Source organism: Heptranchias perlo, chromosome 36, assembly GCF_035084215.1.
Source record: "Heptranchias perlo isolate sHepPer1 chromosome 36, sHepPer1.hap1, whole genome shotgun sequence".
Taxonomy (NCBI): domain Eukaryota; kingdom Metazoa; phylum Chordata; class Chondrichthyes; order Hexanchiformes; family Hexanchidae; genus Heptranchias; species Heptranchias perlo.
This window is the reverse complement of record NC_090360.1, coordinates 10,507,815-10,525,742: the sequence shown is the minus strand read 5'-3', so window position 1 is coordinate 10,525,742 and position 17,928 is coordinate 10,507,815. Positions and strand designations below refer to the sequence as shown.

The following is a 17,928-nucleotide window of genomic DNA, read 5'->3' as shown; positions in this document are numbered from 1 at the left end:
GCTAGTATGGAGTATAAACGCCAGCATGGACCAGTTCAGCATCATGGCCTGTTTCTGTACTGTAAATTCTGTTATGTTATTCACCTACCATTTTACACCAGAAATAACCCAATACATTCCAGCAAAAATCTAGTTCAATGATTCAAAGCAATGGACACAACCAGAGTTAGCATCATCAGAAACATACTCACTTTTTAACTCCCTAGCTCTTCTCTTAAAATCACAAACTCTCTAGTGATGATTCTTGCATCCTTTTCCAAGTACGTTACGTTGATAAACTGAACACAAATTTCATTCGTTCTACGCTCATACAAAGCACCAATATTGTTCCAAAGAGTAAAATTTACTCAAACATCTCAGCCAACCCATGACCTACAAACAACTTTGGATGCTTTGTGCCTGCAGAGGGCTACTTGATAAAAAACAATTATCCTAAAACATCAATATTCCCTGTAAGGATATCAAAATCGTATGAAAACTGTAGATAATCTGTTGAATTGATATCATACAAACTTGTAACATTGAATATTAATTGCTGTTCACCAAGGTATTTATGTTAAAACTCTAAAAGGTTTGGGATAAAAATAGAAGTACATTCCTTTGAACAAAACACAACTACTACACAGGAGGAAGAGATCATTCACTTACAAGTACATAGATCATCTGTTATCCAGCAAGTTATTCACGGGAACAAATTAAAATGTATTCTCCACTTCCTGACGAATGATGTCCAATAAAACTTACGTTAAAATATTCTGTCATATTTAATCAAACTGAATTGTTTATAGCCAAAAAAAGGAAAAATGTCACAATTGGACAACAATGGAAAAGCTACTTACCAAAAGCAAGTTATCCACAGATAGAAAAAGATAGAGCAAGAAAATATTGTAGTAAGTAAAACTCCAAGAGCCATTCTTTAAGTCAATCTATAAACTGGTCATAAATTCCATATATGTAATGAAATTGGAACTCTTACTAGTTTTTGGCAATGTACAATAAAAAATATACTATTTACACATTACAAATTGACTTTCTTCTCACTAGTTATTTCAATTGATACAGTTCCATGAAGTAATTAATGTAGTCACTGAAGAAAAATTGCAAAATTCCACAGGAAATTAGATGAAGAAAGATGAAAAAAGTGAACTGTGTTCCATATGTTTCACTATTTTAAAGTCAGTTTCACTGTAAAATATGTTACAACTTTTGATATTAAAATTAAGCAATTTGAGAAACCCAGTCAGTAAAAGTGTTGGCTTCTCACTCAGAGGATCTGGAATAACAGTTGAACGTGATTATTCCTGGGGGTGGGGCAGGGGAGGAAAGGGAGATCTATACTGGTTTCTCACCCAAGCCACAAAATGAACTGTCTTGTAATGGAGAAAAAAAATCTTTCCAATCTTCAAACTGTGCCTCACAGCCAACAGAAAGTCCTTTGTACAATAAAAGTAGTGGACATTGATTGGCCTGAGTTTTTCAGCAAGCCACTTATTCAAATGTCTGGTGTCCTGTTTAGTTGGAGAACATCTTAACCCATTGTTGTTCTTGTTAACATTTGAAAGTTCTCTCTCAAGAAGAGTCGAGTGAGGATACTACACCATGTTGTATCTAGACAGCATCAATTGTCAAAGGACTGTCTGCTAGACACAGTAAACTATGAGTAATACTGGATTCAGAGAAAGTATACGAGAGGTATAGAAAAAAGATAGAGGGAAATATGAGAGGGATAAACAGAGGGAAGGACAGAAAAAAATTTGCAGAACGAGAGAAGCAGTGAGAGACAGGAATGAGATTTTTTTTTAATTATCCATAAGCAGCACCACGGAAGGTCAGTTAGATATTTTAAATTAAATCATAGAATGGTACAGCACAGAAGGAGGCCACTCAGCTCATCGTACTTGTGCCGGCTTAGAGCTATCCAATTAGTCCCACTTCCCTGCTCTTTCCCCATAGCGCTGTAAATTTTTACTTTTCAAATATAATTTTTCCTTTTCAAGAGTAGCAACTACACACTGAAGCAAAAATGTAATGAGTTCATACATGAACCAAAATTTTGGGATCTCAGTCCAGTAACTTGCAAAACCAGTACACACACTCATTGTAAATAATCTGTTTTAACAGTATCAGCACTTTGAGTTCCATCCTTTTCAGGTTCGGTAACCTGGCCATATGAGAGTTTCACCGTACCAAACAACTTGTTATAATGTGCAAAATTCTTGGCTCTCGTGGACTGCATTATGTGAAAAGTGAAGTGCAAGTTGGATTCAATCTGAAATGCTCCAAACACAGCATGACCATTTAATCTGTTCAATTTGAATCGAATTAAAATCTCCTAAACTGGGTTTATGACACAACAGCTGTCATACAAAACAAATGCACCAAACCTCCATTTGGTTTTGTAGTGCAGGAGATCCCCTTCACAACATTATGTGCCAAAACATAACAGCAAAATTAGTTTTCGCTTTTGTGAGGTTACTTTGTCACACCATCAACAGTAGCAGCGAATTTTAGGGTTCAAGACAATGGGTGTAAAATTGGGCCTGTTTCCAGTCAGAAATTAATTACTATAATTCCAATAAGTTGATTCTGAATTTTGTCAAATATTTCAGAAATGACTCCTAAATTTCAAACCTTTAAATTCCAAAGCCTGCATTATGTACTGCAGGTTTCAACAGAACAAAAATGTTTAACAAAACACAGTGCAAGCTTGTTGGTTTCAATTAAGCATGTGCAAATCTTTTAGAAATGGACGTTAATAAAAGACACTGGGTGAACAAAAGGATCCTTTTTAAGGAAGTATTTGAAATGTTCCCGTCTCACCAATAATGCCCAGTTGATACTGGCACACAGAAACCAGAGGGCTCTAAATTTCCCCACACAATCCAATTTCTAATTGCCAGTGAAGACAACGTCAATGAATGGGTCCGGATCATAGCAGACGTGCCTTGGTAGGTGGTCTGCTCTGCTCCCAAATTTTGGAGAAACCACTTGCAGTTAAACTGCTGGTTGCTTTCTCTAATCTGATTGGCAAATTATTTCAAATGTTGATTTTCTTTTTCTCCACTAATTTTTTCCCCTCCCCTTCTGAAGGAGTTGACTCCTTGATGGGATTTGTTTCCATGGGATCTAGTCACCCTCCGGTATCCCATCAAACTGCACATTAGTTATTCACGAGCCTTGACAGCTGTATGAGCAGTCTATTCAACCACAGGGCAACACCTTAGCTATAATACTATAATCATACTTTCATTTACATAGCACTTTATCATATTGAAATATCTCATAACGCTTCACACAATGAAATAATTTGAAGTGCAGCAGTTGTTATGTGAACAAATGAAACAGGCATTCTACATTAGCAAAATTCTACAGTCAGTGAGATCAATGACTAATTAATCTAACTGGAACATGCAACAGGATCTCAGTTTACTGTCTCAACTAAAGAATGGCAGCTTCATCAATGCAGCATTCCTTCAATGCTGCACTAAAATGTCAGCCTAAATTACGAGATCAAACACACATCCTTCTGATTCAGAGTGAAACTGCTAGTAACGGAGCCAAACTGACACTTGCTGTGTACATTTTCTAGAAATGCTGTCCGTTTTGGGATACAGGTCTCAAAATACTTTCAATGCATTTCCTGTCTTCAGCTTATGAGCTGGACAACTAACATAAGCATAAGTCCAAAGTTTTCATCTTAACAAGTGGAGAATTATTCAATTATAGTATCTGAAGTATTGTGTAACATAGCTAGAATATTGTGTAGTGTTTGGGGCACCATATTATAGAAAGGATATAAATGATGTAGAGTAAATTCACTGGAATGTTACCAGGGATGATGGGTTACAATTATGAAGAGAATTGTGAAGTTAGAACTTTTTTCACTAGAGCTGTGAAGGTTAAGAGATGACCTGATAGAGGTCTTCAAGATTATGAAGAGTTATGATAAGGTTAGTAACAATAAATTGCTTCCAGTGCTTGGCAACAAAAGGGCACAAATTTATGATCATAAAAAGATTCAAAAAAATGGCTTTACACAGATGGTGGTGAGAATGTGGAATTTTCCACCAAAACGTTGTTGAAGCAAAGTTCAATTTTTTTTTTAAAAGAGCAAATTGGATTGTTCCTTGACAAAGACGAATATAAAGGTGTATAGAGAACAAGCAAAAGAGTAAGATTTAAGCTCAATGGCTCATATGGAGAAAGACTTAATGACCCAAATGGCACGTTTCTGTGCTGAAACATTCTATAATTATTTATGCAAGATGCTAAATGTATTCAAAACATTGTGCATTTTAGAATGAGATTTTACAATAGATATCAAAAGAAGAAAAATCATTACCAAAGTAGCTTGGTGAGTTCTTCATCAGTTAAAATAGTTTGAAGATAATTACTGATTTTGGGGCAATTTATTAAAACTGTAAACACAGCTGTTGTAGAATTCATCCATAAAGCACAAAAGAAAAGTATCACATTACGTACATTTTTTAAAAATCCACAAATACAACAAATAGCAGACCAAAGTGAGTGCCTGTACGGTACTGTAACAGCCTCACAGGCTGTGGGTGGAATGTTAACCATGTGTGTTTGCACTAAACCTTCTTGATTAAACTCCGCCGCACAATAGCAACTAATGTGCTTACATAGTGCCATATCACAAATATTTTATTCTTTACACTGAAAAAGCCTTAAATTTAATATTTCTAAACAAAACTGGTTTATCCAACTGGTACTGAAAATCTGGATAATAAGGAATACAAACAGGAGTATGTACGTTCCCAAATGGAAGAAATGGTTCATGAGCATTAGTTTATGGGTAGATACAAAGGAGAACGTAGCCAGCTAAGAAAGTTGTAAAACAAACTGGGATTCTGTTCTGCTTCAGAATTCTCTATTCTTCTCTGTCAGAATTACTAAGAAATCAAATGAATCATAGGAATCCAGGTGGCACAGAGGACTTGAGCACCCAGGAGTGATGAGATGAAGATGTGGCCACTCATTCTGAGCTCTATTCTGTGAAAGACCCAAGCTAAGATAACATGCCTCCTCACAAATGAAAGTGGAGTGGAATGGAGAGGGATAGTCACTCCTTGGCCATTCTTTCTGACACCTGTGCCTTGTGGCAGCACAACAGTTGTGAAACCTAGGCAGCATCACCCACCCTCTTGTTGTAATCAGTTCAGGACCTGAGGAAACCAAGGGAAACTAAAGGAAAAAGAGGAATTTCATACTCTCAAGGAGGATGAAGCAAGAACAGAGCTGCAGAAGTAGCCCATCCAGCCCACTCTGTCATTTTGTTAGGCTCCACCTTTCTTCCCTATCCATTAATACCCTCACTTCCCAAGTAGCATCTCTTTTAAACACTTCAATTGACCCTGCATCCACAGTCATCTACAGCAGTGCACTCCACGTTTCCACAACTCTTAGTGTGAAGTATTTTTCCCCGGATATGCTTCTAAACGACTTAGGTTAAATTTTATTATATGCATCCCCTTGTTGCCCAACTAGACAGCCATTCCCTATTTACTGTCAATTCCCTTTATTACTTGAAACACCTCAAGTAAATCAACCCTTAACCTCTCAGCACGAATATGTCATTTACTCGGTCCCTCATCAAGGCTAAGTCCCTCTTCTCAAGTGTCATCCTGTGCATTGCTGCAGGACTTAAAATTGTACAGCCAACATACCCTTCCTAATGTGGAGCTCACAAAAATGAATACAATATTCCAAATGAGATCTGACCAGCAAATCACATTTACTTATAACAACCCTTCACACACACAAAAAAATCAATGTTTACAATCTCATTTACATTCACATACAGGCAGGAAAACAGGTTCCCCATCTCGCTCTCTCACATGCAGCCAAATAAAAATGCAATCTCACCCTCCTGCAAGGGTGGGCAGTTTCACACGTGCTCTCTGTCTCTGGCAGATGCAGTCTTACCCTTGTAACAAAGGCAAGCAGATGCAAAGATGCACAGTTTCACAAACATACCCAGAGACATGGAGTTTGTCTCTTTCATCCACTGCATCATTCTACACATAGACATATAAATAAAGACAGGTGCAGTGTCTCACTCTTGCATGCACAGTCAGGTAGGCACAGACAGGTACACAGTCTCACACTTTGCACTAACCCGTGCATGTGGAAACAAGTAAGTGTATGCATACATTCAGAGACAGACAGGCACATAATCTCTTTCGCACAGATACAGACAAGTGCAAAGCCTTTCATGCGCGCACACACACGTAGTCTCTCTCATACACAAGCAAATACACAACTAACTCACACAGATACACAGTCACAAACAAGCACAGAGCCAGGAAAGCATAAATAGATACAGACAGGTGCAAAGTAGCACACACCAGCACAGCCAGGCAGATTCAGTCACACACAGCCTTGCACACATACACATACAGGCGCACAGTCTCACATGCATAAAGATGCACAATCACATTGGTAGATATAGTCTCACTGTCAGACACGGACAGGCATAAAGCCTCACTCTCATGTGAGCAGGTGCACACTTCCACAGTCTCAAACACACAGTCTCACTCTCACAGGCAGACATCCAGTTGTACATACACACGTGCAAACACAGACAGCCATGGTGTCCCATTTTTGCACATATCAATAGGCACAACATTTCAACCAACATACAAGCTCACAAAGATGTAGAAAGTCTCATTCTCTACACAAAGAAATTCATGCATGCAGTGTCACTCAATTGCTCACTGGCAGATACATAATCTCACTCAGACATGTGCACAGTCTTTCTCACACACACAGGAGCATGGTCACATTCATAAGCTCAGGCACATACACTCACACACAGGCAGATGAACATCTCACACAGACAGGCACACAATCTCATTCTCACGCACACAAAACCAGACTTGTGCGGTCATACACATATAGGTACACACGCATCATCGCATCATACTCGAGAGACATTCCGTCTTACCCACACCCACATACAGGAATATGGTCTCGCTCAAACAGACACACAGTCTCACACTCTCCGCACAAGCATTCAGACAGACTTTCACTATCATGTGCAAAGGCAGAAACATAATCTCACTCAGGCAAACAAGCACAGTCAATCTCATTCCCACAAATGTAGTCACAGTGACATTCTCCACATAGAATCACAATTACACTCTCTCACGTGCAGGCAGGTGCTTGGTCGCATTAACAGGCAAAAATGGTTTCATCCTCACATAGATAAAGGCACACAGTCACTTAAGACACAAATATTCTCACAAATGCAAAGGTGCTCTCACACATACAAAGTGTCTCTCAAGCGGACTGTCGCACAGTTCCATTCTCCCTCATAGACAGACATCCATCCAGTTGTACACACATACAGGTGTGGACGCAGTTCCTTCCTCCACATGCAGAAAGTCTCTCACACACACACCCCATCACACGCAGACAAATAGTTACACAGTCTCACACACCTAGGAACTTAGTCATATGCATACAGCCTCACATACACAAAAACACATAGGCTCACACACAAAGTGCAGTCTCAAACTCAGACATGTGCACAACTGCACAATCTCACAAACATATCCGTGCTCAATCTCTCACAAAGACACAAAATCTCAAGCAAGCAGACAGAGTCACCCACTCACAAGTAGACTTCTAATTCCATACACACAGGTGTACAACCTCATACAGCCAGGGGCACTGTTTCAGACACACGAGCATACCCAACCATGAAGGTACACACTCTTACACTTGCACAGTCACATGCACACACATTCAGATAGACAGACGGGCGCAGAGCCTCAGCCACATACACAGACGGGCGCAGAGCCTCAGCCACATACACAGACGGGCGCAGAGCCTCCCTCTCCCCTCTGAATCCCAATCAGCTGAGAGTCAATCACAATCTTATTTTACAAACAGAAGCACCTGGTTACACTGCACAGGCCGCGGTGGGATGAACAGCGCACCTATTTGATTGATTTACAATCCCGGAGGAAGTTGATCCCATCTGGGAGTTGCAGCCTTCCCGTACTCTCGGTACGAGCACTGCCCCCTCTTACCTCAGCGGTCCCGGCGGCTTCCTTTAGGAAATCCCTCACTTCACGGCTAGACATGCACCGATCATCCAATAACTTCTGTTATCTGCTACGCAGCGTAAAATGATCCAGGAGAGCCGGCGATTTTCTATACCGATAACAGAGGCCGGTTTTCGGCCCCATTCCCTCTCCGAAATCCGCTCTGTTTTTTTTTTCCTTTTCCACACCCCCCCCCTCCTCCTCCTCTACCACCTCCTTCTCTCCCCCAACGGGGCCGTTGCGTGACGCGAACTCCAGGTGCCCATTGCGCACGCGTACGCGTGAAGGGGGAGGGAAAGAGGAGCTCCGAACTGCGCGCGCGCGCCGAAGCAGGCTCAACTCAACCGCCTCACTGCGCGCGCGCCCCGAAGCAGGCTCAACTCAACCGCCTCACTGCGCGCGCGCCCCGAAACAGGCTCAACTCAACCGCCTCACTGCGCGCGCGCCCCGAAGCAGGCTCAACTCAACCGCCTCACTGCGCGCGCGCCCCGAAGCAGGCTCAACTCAACCGCCTCACTGCGCGCGCGCGCGCGCGCCGAAGCAGGCTCAACTCAACCGCCTCACTGCGCGCGCGCCCCGAAACAGGCTCAACTCAACCGCCTCACTGTGCACGCGCGCCGAAGCAGGCTCAACTCAACCGCCTCACTGCGCGCGCGCCCCGAAGCAGGCTCAACTCAACCGCCTCACTGCGCGCGCGCCCCGAAACAGGCTCAACGGACTCTGCCTCACTGCGCGCGCATGGTTGGTGGAGCTCCAGCCAGCGCCCTGGTGCTGGGAAAGTCGTCGACGTGCAGAGCAGGTTGTGATTCCTTCAGGAAAGGGGAAAAATTACATGGGCTAAACACTTTTGGGAGAGACCTGATGGAAGTAACGGAGAAAGGTGTGTAAAATGAAATGTTAAATGAAGTTAACAAGTCAAATCAAGGATTCTACCTGCAACGTCAGTCCTATTTTACTGTTTCTCAATGCTTGTGTGCATTTCCAGCCTGTCCTTTAGATAGTAGATTTTCCATGGCGCCGTACATCGGGAGTCGTGGCCAAGTGTAGTCCTCGGGTGAAGCAGAGTTAGAAGGGCAGGAGATAATTGGACCAGGACGTACTGATGTAATTCTAGGAACTTAGGAACAGGAGTAGGCCATTCAGCCCCTCGTGCCTGCTCCGCCATTTGATAAGATCATGGCTGATCTGTGATCTAACTCCATATACCTGCCTTTGGCCCATATCCCTTAATACCTTTGGTTGCCAAAAAGCTATCTATCGCAGATATAAATTTAGCAATTGAGCTAGTATCAATTGCCGTTTGCGGAAGAGAGTTCCAAACTTCTACCACTTTTTGTGTGTAGAAATATTTTCTAATCTCACTCCTGAAAGGTCTAGCTCTAATTTTTAGACTGTGCCCCCTACTCCTAGAATCCCCAACCAGCGGAAATAGTTTCTCTCTATCCATTCCCCTTAATATCTTATAAACTTGATCAGATCACCCCTTAACCTTCTAAACTCCAGAGAATACAACCCCAATTTGTGTAATCTCTCCTCATAATAACCCGTGAAGTCCAGGTATCATTCTAGTAAATCTACACTGCACTCCCTCCAAGGCCAATATGTCCTTCCAAAGGTGCGATGCCCAGAACTGCTCACAGTACTCCAGGTGTGGACTAACCAGGGTTTTGTATAGCTGCAGCACAACTTCTGCCCCCTTGTACTCCAGTCCTCTAGATATAAAGGCCAGCATTTCATTAGCCTGATTGATTATTTTCTGCACCTGTTCATGACACTTCAATGATCTATGTACCTGAACCCCCAAGTCCCTTTGGACATCCACTGTTTTTAACTTTTTACCATTTAGAAAGTACCCTGTTTCTATCCTTTTTTTGATCCAAAGTGGATGACCTCACATTTACCTACATTGAATTCCATTTGCCACAGTTTTGCCCATTCACCTAATCTATCGATATCCCTTTGTAATTTTGTTTTCATCTTCACTGCTTACAATGCCACCAATCTTTGTGTCATCGGCAAATTTAGATATGAGACTTTCAATGCCTTCATCTAAGTCATTAATAAATATTGTGAATAATTGAGGCCCCAAGACATATCCCTGCAGGACTCCACTAGTCACATCCTGCCAACGTGAGTACCTACCCATTATCCTTACTCTGTGTTGTCTTTCGCTCAGCCAACTTCCTAACCAAGTCTGTACTTTTCCCTCGATTCCATGGGCTTCTATCTTAGCTAACAGTCTCTTATGTGGGACTTTATCAAATGCCTTCTGCAAGTCCATATAAATAACATCCATTGATATTCCCCTGTCCACTACTTTAGTCACCTCTTCAAAAAATTCAATCAGGTTTGTCAGGCACGACCTACCTTTCACAAATCCATGCTGGCTCTCTCTGATTAACTGAAAATTCTCGAGGGGATCAGTCACCCTATCCTTAATTATAGACTCCAGCATTTTCCCCACAACAGATGTTAGGCTAACTGGTCTATAATTCCCTGGTTTCCCTCTCTCTCCTTTCTTAAAAAGCGGAGTGACATGTGCAATTTTCCAATCTGGAGGGACAGATCCTGAATCTAGAGAACTTTGAAAGATTATAGTTAGGGCATCTGCAATGTGCTCACCTACTTCCTTTAAAACCCTGGGATGGAAACCATCTGGTCCTGGGGATTTGTCACTCTTTAGTGCTATTATTTTCTTCATTACTGTTGTTTTACTTATGTTAATTTTATTGAGTCCCTGTCCCCGATTCAGTATTAGTTTTCTTGGGATTTCCGGCATGCTATCCTCTTTTTCTACTGTAAATACTGACGCAAAGTAATTGTTCAACATGTTTCCCCATTGTCATTGACAATATCCCCACTTTCAGTTTTTAAGGGGCCAACACTGCTCCTGACCACCCTCTTTTTCCTAATATAACTATAAAAGTTCTTCGTATTGGTTTTGATATTCCTTGCAAGTTTCTTTTCATACTCTCTTTTTGTAGCTCTTACTATCTTATTCTCCATTTTAAAATCATACATTCTATCCTTCTAACAACTCTGACCAAAAGTGAAACTACCATATTTTTGGGGTTGCAGTATCCTACATTTTTAAAAATCAAAACCCCAAATATATGGGATTTTGGTCTTATAAGCCAAAAACCAAATGCCTCAAAGTAGATCTCATGTTATTTGCTTAGCCATTAAATGAAACCCGCAAATAATTATAACACATTGTGAATGAAATTGTTAATTGTTAAAGTTTATTTCTTTGTTACTGATGAAGCACTCTTTTGGTTTCTAAATTTCTTAATTTTAATTCTTAAACTTTTTTCATAATTTTCTGTCACACTATAGAAAGTGCAAAAAGAAAGAAGCGCTTTACAGCCAATGAAATACTTTTGAAATGTAGTCACTGTTGTAATGTAGGAAACGCGGCAGCCAATTTGCGCACAGCAAGGTTCCACAAACAGCAATGAGATAATGACCACATAATCTATTTGTGATGTTGGTTGAGGGATAAATATTGGCCGGGACAGCAGGGAAAAGTCCCCTACTCTTCAAATAATGCCATGGCATCTTTTACACCCACCTGAGGGGGCATGACGGGGTCTCTGTTTAATATCTTATCTGAAAGACGGCACCTCCGACGTTGTAACACTCCCTCAGTACTGCACTGAAGTGTCCGCCTGGATTACATACTGAAGTTTCTGGAGTGGGAGTTCTGACTTGGGTGAGAGTGCAACCACTGAGCCAGGGCTGACACCAGAAGACTGCAAGGCAAGATTTGAGTCAGCAAATTAAAAATGAAGATGGATTTATGTTGCTGTTTGTATTGACAAGTATGAATGACAAAACAAAGCTTTTCTCATGTACTGCAATGTAAATCTGTTTCAAGCTGATACTAAACAAACATCAGACTTTCATGTATGACCACCTCATCAATTGTCTTATGTTTAATCTATGTTTGTTTCCATGATATGTTATCAATCCTTACATAGTATTTATAATCAACAGTAAAAATATTGATTAGCTAAATAAAGCCATTTTAGGCCAATTGTATAAATACCCCACTGATTTGTTATGAAAACAAAAAGATACTCGACAAAGGTTTTCAATTACGGGTGAGGAAGGACATTTTCCCATTTTACTTCACCCGTCCAGAGAGATCCTAATGTCCCCTCATTGAAGTATCTTATTTAATCTCACAGTCCGTAGAGTCACTTAAATGCAAATGCAAATGTTATAATCAAATCCTGATGAGCAGATTCCTGCCCATGTCCTGTAATTAAGTTGTTGCCAAATCTCAATGTTGTTTCTTAGTCTACTGTGCATAATAATATAGCTATTGTATGGTATGGGGAAATGCAACATTTTTGTTATCTTGCCTACTAAGCTTTCAGAGGACAGTCAGAGAAGAACGGAAAGAGAGGATGAATACAAATTAATAAATATTCTGAATGATAACTTCCTTCAAGTATTCACGAGAGGACATGAGAAACATGCCCTCTCTAAATAGCGATGGCCTAAATAAAATTAATGACTTTGACATAAATGAGGTGGAAGTGGTAGACTTGTTAAAAGGGATAAATGGTATTTAGCCCAACACACTAACACTCGGGAGATTGGTGAGGAATTGACTGTGATCGTGAACATTGATGAGATAACAGTTTACTGGAAACAGGCTAATGTGGTGCCCATTTTCAATAAGGGTAACAAAACAGATGTCAACTGCTGACCCATTAGTCTTACTTCAATCTCCAAAGTGAAAGATGCTGCCTTACTAACCTGCTTGACTTTTTTGATTGTAAACAATTTTACAACATCAAGTTATAGTCCAACGATTTTTATTTGAAATCTACAAGCTTTCGGAGGCTTCCTCCTTCCTCAGGTAAATGTCATTTACCTGAGGAAGGAGGAAGCCTCCGAAAGCTTGTAGATTTCAAATAAAAATCGTTGGACTATAACTTGGTGTTGTAAAATTGTTTACAATTGTCAACCCCAGTCCATCACCGGCATCTCCACATCATGACTTTTTTGAGGAAGTGATATATCAAGTGAAATGGGGAAAGACTTCCAAAAAGCATTTTAAAGTTCTCATGAAAGGTTGCTAGTTTAGTCCAAAGCAATGGGGATTCAGGGAATGGACAAGAAATTGGATCAAGGGAAGAAAACAGTGGGTACTTGTTAGGGGAGTTATGTTGGGATGGAGAGAAGCGCAGAGTGGTGTGCTCCAGGGATCAGTGCTCCGAACATTACTGTTTCTAATGACTTGGATTCAGAAACACAATGCAAATTGATCAAATTTGCAGATTATAGCAAACTAGGAGGGATAGTTAATTCTGAGAAGCCGCTCAGGATTACGAAATGAGTTAGACAATATACGGCATCTAATGATAAAATTTAATAAGGACAGTGTAAAGTATTGCACATGGGAGGAAAAAATGGGTGGCATATATCATGAATGGTGTTGAAATAGCTAAGGGTGAAATTGAAAGTGTCCTTAGCAACCTCAATATTCAACATGTACAACCACTGCAGAGCATTAATCATATAGCCAAAGAAGTAGAGTACAAATCAGAGGAGGTTATGCTTAAACTGTGTAGTATGCTAGTCAGTCTGCACCTTTAATGACTGTGTCCATTTCTAGTTACTGATTCGCTCCACGTGATATCAAGAAATGGCTGAGTGCATTGTACACAGCAAAGGCAATGGGCCCTGACAACATCCCAGCTGTAGTGCTGATTTCCTTTGCTTCAGAGATAGCTGCACCTCCAACCAAGCTGTTCCAGTAGAGCTATAACACTGGCATCTACCCAACAATGTGAAAAATTGCCCAGGTATGTCCTGTCCACAAAAAGCAGGACAAATTCATCCCAGCCAATTACCATTCTATCGTCGTACTCTCAATCATCAGCAAAGTGATCGCACTGTTGACAATTCCTTCCATCAAGTAGCACTTACTCACCAATGCCCAATTTGGGTTCTGCCAGGACTATTTAGCTCCAGACTTTAATACAGGCCTGGTCCAAACATGGACACAAGAACCGAATTCCAGAGGTGAGAGTGACTGCCCTTGACCCCAGGGTAGCATTCTACCATATGTGGCACCAAGGAGCGCTAGTCAAACTGAAGTCAATGGGATTCAGGGGGAAAACTCTCCAGAGGCTGGACTACTACCTAGTACAAAGGAAGATGGTTGTTGGAGGCCAATCATCGCAACTCTGGGACATCACTGCAAGAGTTCCTCAGGGCAGCGTCCTAGGCCCAACTATTTTCAGCTGTTTCATCGATGACCTTCCCTCCACCATAAGGTCAGAAGTCGGGATGTTTGCTGACGATTGCACAATGTTCAGCTCCATTCGCAATTCCTCATAATAAAGCAGTCCATACCCGCATGCAGTAAGACCTGGACAACATCCAGGCCTGGGCTGATAAGTGGCAAGTAACATTTGTGCCACACAAGTGTCAAGCAATGACCATCTCCAACAAGAGAGAACCTAATCACCTCCCCTTGACATTCAGTGGCATTACCATCGCCGAATCCCCCATTATCAACGCTGGGGATCACCAGTGAGCAGAAATTCAACTGGAGCAGCCACATAAATGCCACAGCTGCGAGAGCCGATCAAAGGCTGGGTATTCTGCAGCAAGTGGCTCACTACCTGATTCCCCAAAGCCTCTCCACCCCCGACATAGCACAAGTCAGGAGTGTGATGGAATACCCTCCACTTACCTGAATGGGTGCAGCTGCAACAACGCTCAAGCTCAACACCATCCAGGACAAAGCAGTCCACTTGATTGGCCACCCCATCCACCAGCGGTGTAACATGGCTGCAGTCTGTACTATCCACAGGATGCACTGCAGCAAGTCGCCAAGGCTTCTTCGGCAGCACCTCGAAACCCACAACCTCCACCACTTAGAAAGACAAGGGCAGCAGGTACATGGGAACACCACTGCCTCCCAAGTTCCCTTCCAAGTCACACACCATCCCGATTTGGACATTCCTTTATCGTCGCTGGGTCAAAATCCGACAACTCCCAAACAGCATTGTGTATCTTCACCACACGGACTGCAGCCATTCAAGAAGACGACCATCTTCTCAAAGGCAACTCGGGATGGGCAATAAATGCCGGCCTTGCCAGTGACACCCATATTCCAAGAATGAATATTAAAAAAAAGAGACAGTCAAGTGTTTGAGGCAGTTAAAAGAAGAACCATAAGGCTGATCACTAGAGTCAGATGCCTGTATTATGAGGAATGGACAAAATTAGACATTTAAGCCTTGAAGTGACAGGATAGATGATCTTATAGAGGTGTACAAGATGATAAATGGTACAGGAAAGTTAAATCTGGAATATTGGAATGTACAGGACTAGAAACAATTCTGCAATCCATCTGACCATATCCAAAAATTGATACTTTTTAATCACCCACCTCCTCAAATAGCTATCCAATTCCCCTCCCCCACTTATTACTCTCTCCCATCCTCATTCCCCTCCACCTCCTTACCTCCACTCCGCCTCTGCCTTTCTCCCCCTCCCTATCGCCCCCTATCTCATGCTCCTCCACTCTCCCCATCCACCATTTCTCTCTTGACCATTTCTCCTGTCCACATTCCCCCTAATTTCCCTCTTCATCCACCATTCCCCTCTCTCCTTTTACTCCCTCCCCTCTCATCTCCCCCTCCCCTCTTGCCTGACAAGACTTTGACATACATGCATTATAAATATATGTGCTGTTTCTGCATTTTTTTTGTTCCCTTTTCTATGGATCAGATTTACCAAGATTATTCCTTGTAGCTGCAATTAAAGTTGCAGCAAACTGCTGCAGATGGGAATTTCTTCAGGGATCCTATGGAACCCTATAAATTGGAAAAAGATGAAGAGTTCATGAGGGGCGACCAAATGCAGATGTGACAACAGGTGAGATGTTATTTCCACACCAGTCAGTACCTGAAGCCTATTTGTGGACCTCAACACTCATACCTGGGCTTGTCAAAGGAGAGTTGACTTTGCCACCACCGCTTCACTAGAGATGCTGTCACCGAGCTATGCCGTAAGTTCCAAGCTGACTTGGAGACAACTTCTATCAGTGGACAGCTCCTCCTGGAGCTGTGAAGGTTACCATAGCATTAAGCTTTTATACTACTGAATATTTCCAAGCCACTACAGGGTACACCTGCCAGATCAGCCAGTCTGCAGTCCACAGATGTATCGAACAAGAGACAGATACTAAGTTTGCAAGGGGCAAAAACTTCTTCACTTTTTACTGTAGAAAGAAGGCATTGTTTTCTGGATAAGGCACAGAACTTTCATTAAGTGGTAGGGTTGCCAAGAGTCTAGGGCATGATAGACACCCATATGTTCCTCACAGCCTGCATAAATAGAAATGGTTTCCATTTAATTAATAATAACAGAAACAATAGAAATAAATGCACATTATTCAGGGAGTACCAACAATTTCTTCATTATGCTGTCAGTCCATGGTGCTCATATTATTTGAAAGCTCACAGAGTGAGCTAATGGCTGTTTGGAGTTCAGGTGTATCCTCTGTAAACATGGCTGATGACCACATTGAGAAATTCCTGAACAGCAGCAGAACATAAACACATGGCTCAACCAGAATTACTGTTAGAAGTCATCATTGGGGTGCTTAAGCAAAGATGTGGCTGTTTGGACCACTCATGGGGTCTCTCTAGTCCAGCAACGGTGCTCAAAATAATTATGGTCTGCTACATAATTTCGAAATACAAGGAGGAGTAAGCATGCAGCAGGATGAAGGAAGCCCATGGTGCATGTTTGCAATTTACTCACCATATAGATTTTTGGCATTCTGGCCCACACAGGGCGGTATTTTGCTGAAAATTCAGGAACGGATGAATTCCATACCTGCCGTACTTTTCTGTGGGGTACTAGTCGAAGGTTACTCGCGAAAACAGCATGCATCAATCAAGGGTCATCGATTCACTCGTGTTCAAGCAAGAGAGAGGCTCTATGTTCTTAAAAAAAAGTCCAAAATTATTAATTACAGACAAATGGATCTCACAAACCACATTTAAATAGTCCTCAAAGTTACGTTCATTTGGCAGTTTGAAGCAGTGGCTTCTGTGTGGAGATGTATGCTAACTCAAAAGATCAGAATTCAGCAGCAGGAACTGTTGGGGGATCTAACTTTATGTAACTCAACATTCCAAAGGCATATCACATTGTCACTCACAAGTATAATAACAGGATCTGACATTCCTTTCTGGCTTCAAAACTCCCAGGCCCTCTTCTGCTCCTCCAATATATCCAGCAAACTGAGACTTGCTGAAGCACCAATGCTGCTGTGTGGATGGAAACAGTCCGGTTGCTCCTTACAATGTCTCCAGCGCAACTTTGTGCTGATTTCAGCCCACTCTCTCCACTGCTTTGATCCCTTTAAAATGGGCGCCAATAACATAACATGCACTTGAAGGCAAGGATGAGCATGTTTACAAGCTTACATTTAATTGGTATTTGGTATAACAAAAACAATGCTGGGTTTGTGCATGCAAATGATTGATTCCAGAGGAATTTTATGAATGAGGGCAAGACAATGTGTAATGCACAAAATCAGCACATGTATAAGTTAAATGCACAGAATTTTAATCCTCCAGACGGATCTGGACGCAGTGACTTTCCCCGACTGGATGATGGATCTGTTCTAACATATGTGCAGGATAAATAAATTAGGAAAAATAGCAAGTGGTTGACTGTCCAACAATTTATCCAGACACAGAGCATATCCAGTTTAAATTGTGAAGCATGCATAAAGCTCGAAGGAAGTTGAAAATGTGGAATGGTGACTTTAAGGTATTTGAGAAGCTCTGTCCTTGTAACTAACTGCTGCCAC

General features: G+C 41.7%; 1 protein-coding gene across 6 annotated transcripts in view; it reads right to left on the bottom strand.

Annotated features, from left to right (window-relative positions):
• The window catches only part of dlg5a (discs, large homolog 5a (Drosophila)), a 170,761-nt gene extending 162,484 nt beyond the window's left edge, over window positions 1-8,277 (bottom strand). For 5 of the 6 annotated variants that reach the window (XM_067972536.1, XM_067972540.1, XM_067972538.1 and 2 more), the window contains exon 1: window positions 8,058-8,277. The gene's annotated coding sequence lies outside the window, so the exon portion shown is untranslated. The remainder of the gene's footprint in view (window positions 1-8,057) is intronic. The other variant, XM_067972541.1, reaches the window with a different exon arrangement.
• Window positions 8,278-17,928: the final 9,651 nt, after the last annotated feature.